We start from the raw sequence: 9,833 nt of genomic DNA, 5'->3' as shown, positions 1-9,833 counted from the left end.
AGAAAATACAAAGCAAGATAGCTTAATCTAAAAAAATGAAAGCGTATTGATCAGAGAAAATGTATAGATGGCAAGTAAGTGCATGAAAAGGTACTCCCTATCACGTGATATCAGAAGAATGCAAACTAAAACAACTAGATGCCACTAAATCCTATTAGAATGGCCCAGATCCAGAAAACTGAGAACAAAACATGTTGATGAAGAGCTAGAATCATGGGAATACTGCCCAGTCAGGCACAGTAGAAATACAAACTGGCGTAGCCCTCTTTGGAAGACACGAAGCCTGTAACAGAACAGAACCTCCTCTTAGCATAGAATTTAGCAGAAGTGACTCCTGTTATAGAACAGAACCTTCTCTTAGCATAGAATCCAGCAGAAGCGACTCCTGTTACAGAACAGAGCCTCCTCTTAGCATAGAATTCAGCAGAATTTCAGATCTGAAATGTTATGTGTATCCAGAAACCTCCCCAAAGATGCTCATATCAGCTTTATCAACATTTATCTTAATTTGGAAGCAACCAAGGTACCCTTCTATAGGTGAATTAATAAATAAAATATGGTACATCCAGAACATGAAATGTTACTTAGAGCAAATGAGACATGAGCTATGAAAAGCTATGAAGGAAACGTGAATGAAAATAACTAAGTTAAAGAGGATGATCTATAAAGTGTAAAGGTCACATATTGTCTCATTCTGACTATAACATTCTGAAAAGGCAAACTATGAAGAGAGTAATAAGATTAGCTTTCACAAGGGGATTTGGGAAGAAAGGAAGAAAAGTCAGGACACAGCAGAGTTTGAGGGTGGTCAAATTCTTCTCTATGATTCTATAATGGTGAATATATATCATTACAATTTTGTGCAAACCCATAGGATATATAACAAGAGTGTACGAGTTTTTGTGATAATGATGTTTCAAAGTCTATTTCTCTGGCAACAAGTGTACCACTCATTTTATAAAATTTCACGGGGGGATTTGTTATTTCTTCCCATTTCGAGGTTTTTCCATCTATTTTATTAAATTAGGTTTGTTCTTAGATAATTTCATGCATCTATGTAATACATTCTAATTACTCAGACCCCACTCTCTCATCTCACTCTCATCCCCAACCAAGCTTCCTCCTTCAAACAAATCCATTTCCCACATTCTCACCATCCTGATTTTGATAAAACAAGAAGCTTTTCAATGTGAGTGGAAAGAATATATGGGGAAGTTTCCTGTGTTCTGCTCAACTTTTCAGTAAAACTAGAATAACTTGAAAGACTAAAGTTTATATAAATTATATACATGCACACACACACACACACACACACACACACACACACACACACACACACACTTATGTGACATGGGAAAGGCCTTTCCTTGGGCACAGCTTGATTTAAATGTTAGATGACAGCACCAGGAACAGTATTCATGCTCCACAGGCCTCTTCATTTCTCTATTTTAAGACATGTAACACCCCTCACAGACCCAGATGGCTCTGACAGTTCCAGATTGTCTTTTTTGCACTACAGATACCATAGGATAGTGTGAGAAATTTCTCTAATAGAAACATTAAGGTATGTTTATGGTAACTCATATTTTAACACACTTTTAATTTGCTACTTACTATATAATTAGCCAATAGAAACTCAGTCATTCTTCATATCTTTTCTGTGAGAGGTGCTCTTAGACTACTATTGTTCTAGAAATAACGAAACCAAGGTAGCAAAAGGTGAAATGGTGTCCAAAGCCACATATCTAGAAAGTAGCATGATGATTTGAAACAAGTCAGCTATTACTCAGGGTGTGGACAAAGATATTCACAGCCTCCCACATGATCTACCACATCACATGGTCCTCCAGTAGTCTTTTTATATCTCACTGGTTCTGGCTGATCCACTTACCCCAGTCCCCAAAGCAATCCCAAAGTCATTAGTCACTCAGGCTTGAAGTCGGTGTTTCTCTGCATTCACATTGCATAGACTGAAAATGAGGAATGCTGGGCCTTCTGAAAACTGTTACTTAAGGACATAGAGTAGAAAGCTGCAGTATTCATCACAGAGACCTTAGAAGCCACTGGGTTTGTGGATTTTTGCTGAGCAGGATAAAACCCCTCCTCTTATCTTCCTACCCCTGACACAGCAGATTCCTATTGTAGGGAGAGAGTTGCCTCCTGGGAAGAGATGAAGAGGTAGACTCCTCCCTGAACCTGTTGAGCTACAAAACCATGTCTCGTACCTAGCAATACATTTATCCATTTGTAGGAACTTGCTGACTGATGGTCAGGCTGTGCGTTTTGCCTCTTTCTAAGAGCTTTCAGGCAAAACATCTGAGAATCCAGAGATTTGTGCTGGATGCTGAGGGATGTACAGCAATAAAATACAAGCAAAGTAAGCTACTAAGAGAGGCACATCTTCATCAAATGTGGCTCCCCTAGGGGATAGGAAATGACCCTGCTGGCTGTCTAGACCTTCCCACATTGTGGGCTTAATGAATCCAAGCTTCAGAGCCTGCTGACAGTTGTCCATGCTCAGAGAGAGACAGTGATGTAATCCTGATTAAGATGGTTAATAAGGAATTAATGAGAGGTTATCTCCTTGTCTTCAATCATTTCCTGGTGAGAAGAAGAGTCTTGAGCCGAACTCATTAGAGCTGTTCGTTTGCAGCCTCTGAAATTGCCGTTTTGAAATTACTCTGTGTTTTCAAGAAGAAAACTCATTTCAAGTCATTATTTCCTAATGTTATAAGACTTTGTGGTATAAAAAAGTTTTATGTTTGAAACCCAATCCAATCAAATAAATATTCACTAGTTACCTTCTGTGTTGTGATAAGTAGAGTGTTCAAGATACAAAGCTAAAAGTATCATCAGGAGAATTCCAATGTTAGGTTCCCTGTGGAAGCTAAAATCTCAGGCCCATCACTTACTATTTTTGCGATCTTGGGTAATTAAACTCTCAAATATTTAGATTTTTATACAGAGAACTGAGATAAAGGTAATATTGTCTATTAAGATTATTTAATATAGGCAGTAAAAGAAGTATTTAGAAAAGAGTCCGGTTCATAGAAAGCATCTTGTGAAAATGTGATTGTTGAGCTTGGATTGTCATTGAACTAAATCTGAGAACATTCTTCCTGGAAACTGGATAAAACATATAGACTGTGGTATGGTTAAATTCTTTCTCTTTATAAATTATATACAATTTAATGTGATATTAATGGTTTTCACTGAAGATACTTTGGTCAGAGTGCTGAGAAAACAGAAATTACTACCAAGTATGTGTGATAATTTATCATACTGAGATTTCATTTTAATTCAGGAGAGTTTATTGATTATATTTGATGAAACCATTACTACTGATATAGAAGAAACCACAGGAACTTTTCATTACTCTATACACATTTGTTCATTCTAGATGGACTGAAAAACTAAATAAAAAATAGTATTTTTGGAACAAATATAAAGGGATATTTCTACAACCTGATATGATAGGACATTTTTCAGCTAGACAGAAATATCAGAAAATAGACGAATTTGACTGCATCAATATAAAACATAGTATAGTAAACATTCCAGGCATTAGACAGTAAGAGTGAACATTCAAGCTAGAGAGATTGTTAATTACAATAGTTAGGCCATTGAAGAAGGCTACTGGTCCTACTCTTCAAGTGATTTAAGAAAGAACCAAAAAAAATGGTTTCAATAAGTATGAAGAGGTAATTCAGATAAGAAGAGAAAAAGTCACTGATTTTTTTTTAAAAAGATCCTAACCATACACAGGAAGATGCACACAAAGATAAAGACTGTTGAGTTATCAGATTTTCAACCCAGTGTGGTAAGACTAGTATTTTTGCATGACATGGTTAAGGTATGTGGGGGGAAGGGATGACTACTGTAGATGTTTCTGCTGGGAGAGTAAGTTGCTATTATATTTGAGAAAGTTACTTAGAAATATTGTTTAAAATTATAAATGTTGATACCTTACTGCAATCAGTTCTACCCTGGGGAATTTTGCTTAGAGAAATAAAAGCACAAAAAGGTGTGATGTGATATATTCAGGAGTGTATTTATTTCAGTTTTTCTGAGGAGGAAAATGGAAATTAAGCTGGGAGATGTATCAACAAGGTAAGGATTGAATATATTATGGTTCATACATACTGCTGAATATTAGGCGACTTGTAAAGAAAATGTGTTAGGGATGCATGTTCATTTATTTGTTTTCCTTGACTAAGTAGTTTTTATTGACTCTGTTGTTTTTTGTTGGCATTTCTTAGTTTCATAAATAGGTTTTACTGAAATTTTGTGTCTTCCTCACATCCACAGTAAGAAAACTAAAATCTGATGGTAATTCAACTATTAGGTTCATATTCTGTGCAGCGTGAAATGTTTCCTAAGAAAGAGTCAAAGATAGATTTGTGACTCAGTGGGTAAGAACACTGGCTGCTCTACCAGAGAACCCAGGCTTGATTCCAAGCATCCACATAGCAGCTGATAAACACCTGTAATTCCACAGGGGATTCAACACCCTCTTTGGCCTTTACAGATACTGTATGCACATAGTGCACAAACATACAGGCAGGCAGCATACCCATACACATAAGATTAAAAAAAAAATCTTAAATGGAAATCATTGAGGAAGCAAGAGAGACAGAATACTGAAAGCACATCAGTACTATCAAAGAGGAGAACACAGCTGATGTATTATTCTATTAGTTTATTTGCTTCTTGATGAATTTCAAGGTGGTGAATACTCCTCTTTAAGATAACCAACTTCTCATAGCTATCTTACCCAGAGTATCTGTTATACACCATGGTTAGTGTGACTGCATACTTGCATCTTCCAACTGATGTCATGATGTTCTTCCTAGTTATGCAAGTCAGTTATTTCTGAGGCTTCCTCATAGAGTGCTTTGGTAACTGCAAAACAGTCATTACAGTATCTGAATCAACTTATTCATGTTGTTATTTCTACTAGGAATTATTGAACACCTGAAAGGACTCCTGTACTATCTTAGGAAGAAAATGGTGAGTCAAAGGAGCCAAAGAGTTCATAGGAAATTTATATTCTAACCAAGATGAGATATGTAAAACGGACAACAGAAATAAGTGAAAGGATATACAGAAGAAGATGTGTCCATAAAGAAAAATAAAGCATATAGACAATGGGGAATATTTACACTTGGGTGTGCATGCATGCACACATACACTATAAATAAGATGGTAAAACAGGATCATCACATAAGGACAATACAGACAAATGATATTTCAGCTAGACCCTATGGAAAGGATGGCATAAACTCAGGGAGATTTTCAGGAATGAGAGCTTCAGACTTTGACAGAATCAATGCTTCACACCAAGCCAGGAATTTCTCTGTGCACATATTCTAATACATCGTGAGGTGTACAGTGCTTGGTCGAATCAGAAGAGAAGCAATAACTGGATGCTACACATCATTGAGTTAATAGATCATTGGGTATCCTAAGATCACCATGAGATTTTGTATTTTCCTCTGCTTAAAGCCATGCAAGGATATTGAACAGGACAAAAATAGACTCTGTCTTCATTAGTATTATCTAGCAATTTGACACAGTGTAGCGTTACCTGAAAAAGAGTCTCAACTGAGTAATCACCTTCATCAGGTTGTTCTGTGAACATGTCTTTGAGAGATTGTCTTGATTGATACAGGAACCCCCAGCCCACTGTGGGCAGTGAGATCCCTAGGAAGGTGGTCCTGTATTATGTTAGAATGCTAGCTAAGCACAAACAAGCCAGAAACAACATTCTTCCATTGCTCCTGCCTCCAGGTCCATGATTTCCTGCCCTGACTTCATTCAATGATGGATTTTGACCTGGAAGTGTAAGACAAGCTCTTTCCTCCCCCTGCTACTTTTAGTTGCAGTGTTTTATCAAAGAAAGAAAAGCTCTAGAACAGGACCTCACACATTTAAAGGAGGATCTATGAGGTATGGCACAGGTATAGGGGAAGCAAGAGTGACAGCAGGAATCCAGTGAGTAATGAGGCTCTTTCAGAGCTTCAGGATCAGGTACGAGAATGGCAGCTGTGCAGGCAGCAAGCAGTGGTCAAATTTGTCATGTTCTGAAGATGGAGATGGTCAAAATTGCTCATGGACAAAGTGCAGATGAGAGAAGAGTCTTGGGTGACCCTTCCGTCTGGCCGAACCTCTAAAGAACTGTTATGGATCTCTCCAGTCTACTTGTCTGTCTTCTCAGGCCCCTTAAGCAGGAAGTGTCTGAAATTTTCACACCAGGCTTCAGGGTGAGCTAGGAAGAATGACTGCTAGGTAGTGTCTTGCTTCAAGTTGATGTTGTTCAATCAGCCACTCTCCCCTTACAGATCAGTTATCTATTCTCTTTCTGAGCAATGCCAGACACTACCTTACAATCTCTTCTTCTGGACTGGGTGGATAAAAAAGCTGAGTTGTCTTCCTCACTCCTGTAAGCAAGGCTTACCCCTTCTTGAGTGCTCTGGCTCAGAACGGCCTTGAGTTTGTTCTAGGCTTTGACCAATGTTTTCCTAATTTCTAGCACACAGATGTGGTCACATGATACAGAATGTAAACCTCTACTCCTACCACTGAAAACTTTAAGAGCAACACCCTTACTCATCCTTTGGCTATTGGGGTTACTCTCTCTCCTGTCAGGATTTCATCATCACTGCTTGTAGCCTTCATGCTCTCACTCTAAATGAGGATCATCTGAAGGGTAATTCATCTTGGCTTCCTTTCTATGAACCTGCCTATATTATTTTTAACAGTTACTTACTGCTTCGAAGCAACCCCCCTTTTGATTCTAAATTTTCTTAGTCAGATTTTGTTTGTGATATGAATCAGGATGAAGCATTGATGTGGTTTCTGTGATGGGAAAGGGCAATGATTTGAACCCAGTGCTCTAAGTTCTGTCCCCCAGCATACCGTATCCATTTTCCGTGCTCTATCTCATTCACAGTTCACTAGCCCACCACATGAAACAGAAGGGAGCAGCCAAATGAAATGATGATGGACACTGAAGTTTAGGAGGGCATCCTGAGATGCCCATAGTTCATAGGACTGGGTCATGGTTAGAATGGTGTTGATCTGTTGTGGGCCAGGGTTTGATGAGACTACTGACAACCACTAAAAATGGTAACAAAAAACAATTTCATTTCCCCAATCCAGAGCACAGAGTTTTTTTTAAAACTAAGGCTTTCTAAGGGTCAGTTTGATGGTTCGGTGGATCATGGTGAGTGTTATGTAAGCCTGAAGACCTGGATTCAATTCCTAGCACTCATAAAAAGATGGAAGTCGAGAAGGCCAATTCCACAATATTTTTCTTTGACATCCATACATATGCTATATGCTATAGTACCTGTGTCCACATACAGCATATTGCCCCTCTTGAACCCTTGCTTTCTCATTCTCTTGTAGTTAAAAAATAATAAAAATAGCATTTTCTCAAAAGCTAAGCTTGGCAGGGCTGTAATTATTCTTGTGGAGTTAGCTGGCTTCCTTAGCACCCTCACTGATGAGATTTCAGTGAAGGATGCAATTCAGAGTTCTGATCTCCCTGCAGAACCAGGAAGCATCTTTACACCCAGGAAGAAGAACCACATTAGAAGACACGGGACAGAGTTAAGCCTTCTCTGTACTGAGCATCTCGAGCTATTTCTCAACCCTATCCAAGTAAGACAGCCGACCAGTGAAGGAACATCACAGTAACAGCAAGATCCCAACCTTATCAAAGAACCACTGCTCATTGCCGCGGAAGCCTCAGAAGGTGCCAGGTAACAGGAGGCAGGATCCTTTCATTCCAACCACTCTCCTGTGCTTGTTTGTCTCCAGCCTGCTGCAGGAGATGAGACTGGTTGCTTGCTCTGGGGTGAAGGCTGCCTTGTCTGCTTAATTTCCGGTAGGCCCTCTGTGCCCAGGGAGAGAGCATGCTTTGCTTGTGATGTCGGTAATGAACTGCCGCTGGGAACAAATTAATGAGTGTGTCAGAAACGGCGGTGGAACTGCATCACGATTTATAAACACCACAGTAAAAAATGCGAGTACAGCTCTGACACAAAAGCACAGGAACTGTGAAGAAGCAAGCGCCTCTCCTAATGAGAGAAGAATTTAAAATAACATCATTCTGCTCTGACCAGCATTGCCAACAGAATTCCTGAACCCACAAATTGTTTTTTTTTTAAATTTTCATATTTGATTCATAGAGAAACATAGGTAGTTTACACGTTGCTTTTTATATTTGTAAACATAGACACAATATGAAACAAATACCAGTTAAATGTGTACATACGCAGTGGATTGGTATAAAGTACACAAAATGCAACTGATGTGGACTGTCTAGATGTAATATCATGTTTGCTTCTTTATTTTTTATTATTTATTTATTTATTTTTGGTTTTTCGAGACAGGGTTTCTCTGTGTAGCTTTGCTGAACTCGCTCTGTAGACGAGGCTGGCCTCGAACTCACAGAGATCCACCTGCCTCTGCCTCCCGAGTGCTGGGGTTAAAGGTGTGCGCCACCGCCATTGCCACCACCACCGCCGCCGCCGCCGCCGCCGCCGCCGCCGTGTTTGCTTCTTAATAAGACCTTCTTCTTTCTTTCTTTTTTTTTTCTTTTTTTTTTTTTTGATTATCACCAGTTTCTATCACTTTTGATTAATCTTATTCTTTAGCATTTTGAGTTTGGAACTTGAGTACAGAACTTAAAAACCAATGGAGGAAATGATCACATAAATTACAGAGACTCATGATGTTGAAGTTCATGACTGAGGAGGAAAAGAAACCCTCGTTTCTTTAAGAGGAACAGTGAGGTCAAGTGAGCATCTGAGTCTGTGACCCGAAACACATATAAGGATATGTCTATATATGTGGGGAGATGACCCTGGCTTCAACACAGAGTTTCCACAGAGACCTAGCTTCCCACAGAAGCCCATGGGGCTGCTGCGGGGAGGTTAGGGAATACAGAAAGGATCTAAGTTGTAAGATTGCAGACTTTTTCCATATAGTTCAACCAGAGTCCCCCTTCTTTTATCTGCTTCACTTACTATGGATCCACATACATTTTGCATTTCATTAAAATGTATCATAAGCTACAGATAGAAAACTGTAATAGTAGATTGAGCATGGGTTTTAGAACCAATAACACTTAATGCATTAACTCCAGTCTTTATTAGCTATTATATTGGGAGTCCATGTAACTAGTTGGAGTCTTGGTTTCTGTCAAAGGCAGAGTAATAATAGTACCTACTTGCTTGGTTGCCATGAAGACCATAGACAAAGAATTAGAAACGTCTTGTGCTTAATTGATTTTCACAAAAGAGCATGATTATTAGAACACATTCAAGCTAGTAACTAGCTGAAGATTTAAGTGATTTGTTTTCTCCCTCTGACAACTCCAGAACACAGTCTCCTTCCTCCACCAGATCTGATGTCAAGGCTAACAGAAGATAGTTTTGTCTTGAGTCAGAGAATCTATTCTGGCTAATCACAATCTCCAAACATTAAGCAGCATTTCGGAAAAAACAGACCTCATACAGAAGTACTACTTATTTGTCACAAGTGACCAATTTGAATGTAGAACAATTGTAGGAAATGGTTTACAAAGACTTCAAGCAGCAATTTAATGGTTCTCTTTGCCACTCTATTTTCAGTTGTAAATTATTCGTTAGTAGTTTTTGTTTTTAATGTTGTAGCCTGTGGATGTCCATCTACAACAGTATACAAAGAAGAAATCAGTGACTAAATCAGGATTGGGTGCCAAATCCCAATCAACTTTTAGGAGGAGAGGCATGGCTGTGTGAAGTTTCAGTGCAGTGTGTCTGTCTCTAACTTTGGGTGTTGTG

The 9,833-nt window shown here is 38.8% G+C and overlaps 1 long non-coding RNA gene across 4 annotated transcripts; it reads left to right on the top strand.

Annotated features, from left to right (window-relative positions):
• The first annotated feature begins 410 nt into the window (after window positions 1–410).
• Window positions 411–8,238, top strand: LOC131908573 (uncharacterized). 4 transcript variants are annotated; one of them, XR_009378623.1, is made up of 4 exons: window positions 424–523; window positions 4,062–4,110; window positions 4,961–5,010; window positions 7,556–8,238. It is a non-coding gene; the product is annotated as an uncharacterized LOC131908573 (long non-coding RNA). The 4 variants fall into 4 exon arrangements; XR_009378624.1 differs by lacking the exon at window positions 7,556–8,238 and adding an exon at window positions 5,791–5,835; XR_009378626.1 differs by lacking the exon at window positions 4,062–4,110 and having other exon boundaries at window positions 411–523.
• The last annotated feature ends 1,595 nt before the right edge of the window (window positions 8,239–9,833 follow it).

This window comes from Peromyscus eremicus, chromosome 4 (assembly GCF_949786415.1).
Source record: "Peromyscus eremicus chromosome 4, PerEre_H2_v1, whole genome shotgun sequence".
Taxonomy (NCBI): Eukaryota; Metazoa; Chordata; class Mammalia; order Rodentia; family Cricetidae; genus Peromyscus; species Peromyscus eremicus.
This window is presented reverse-complemented; position numbering and strand designations above follow the sequence as displayed.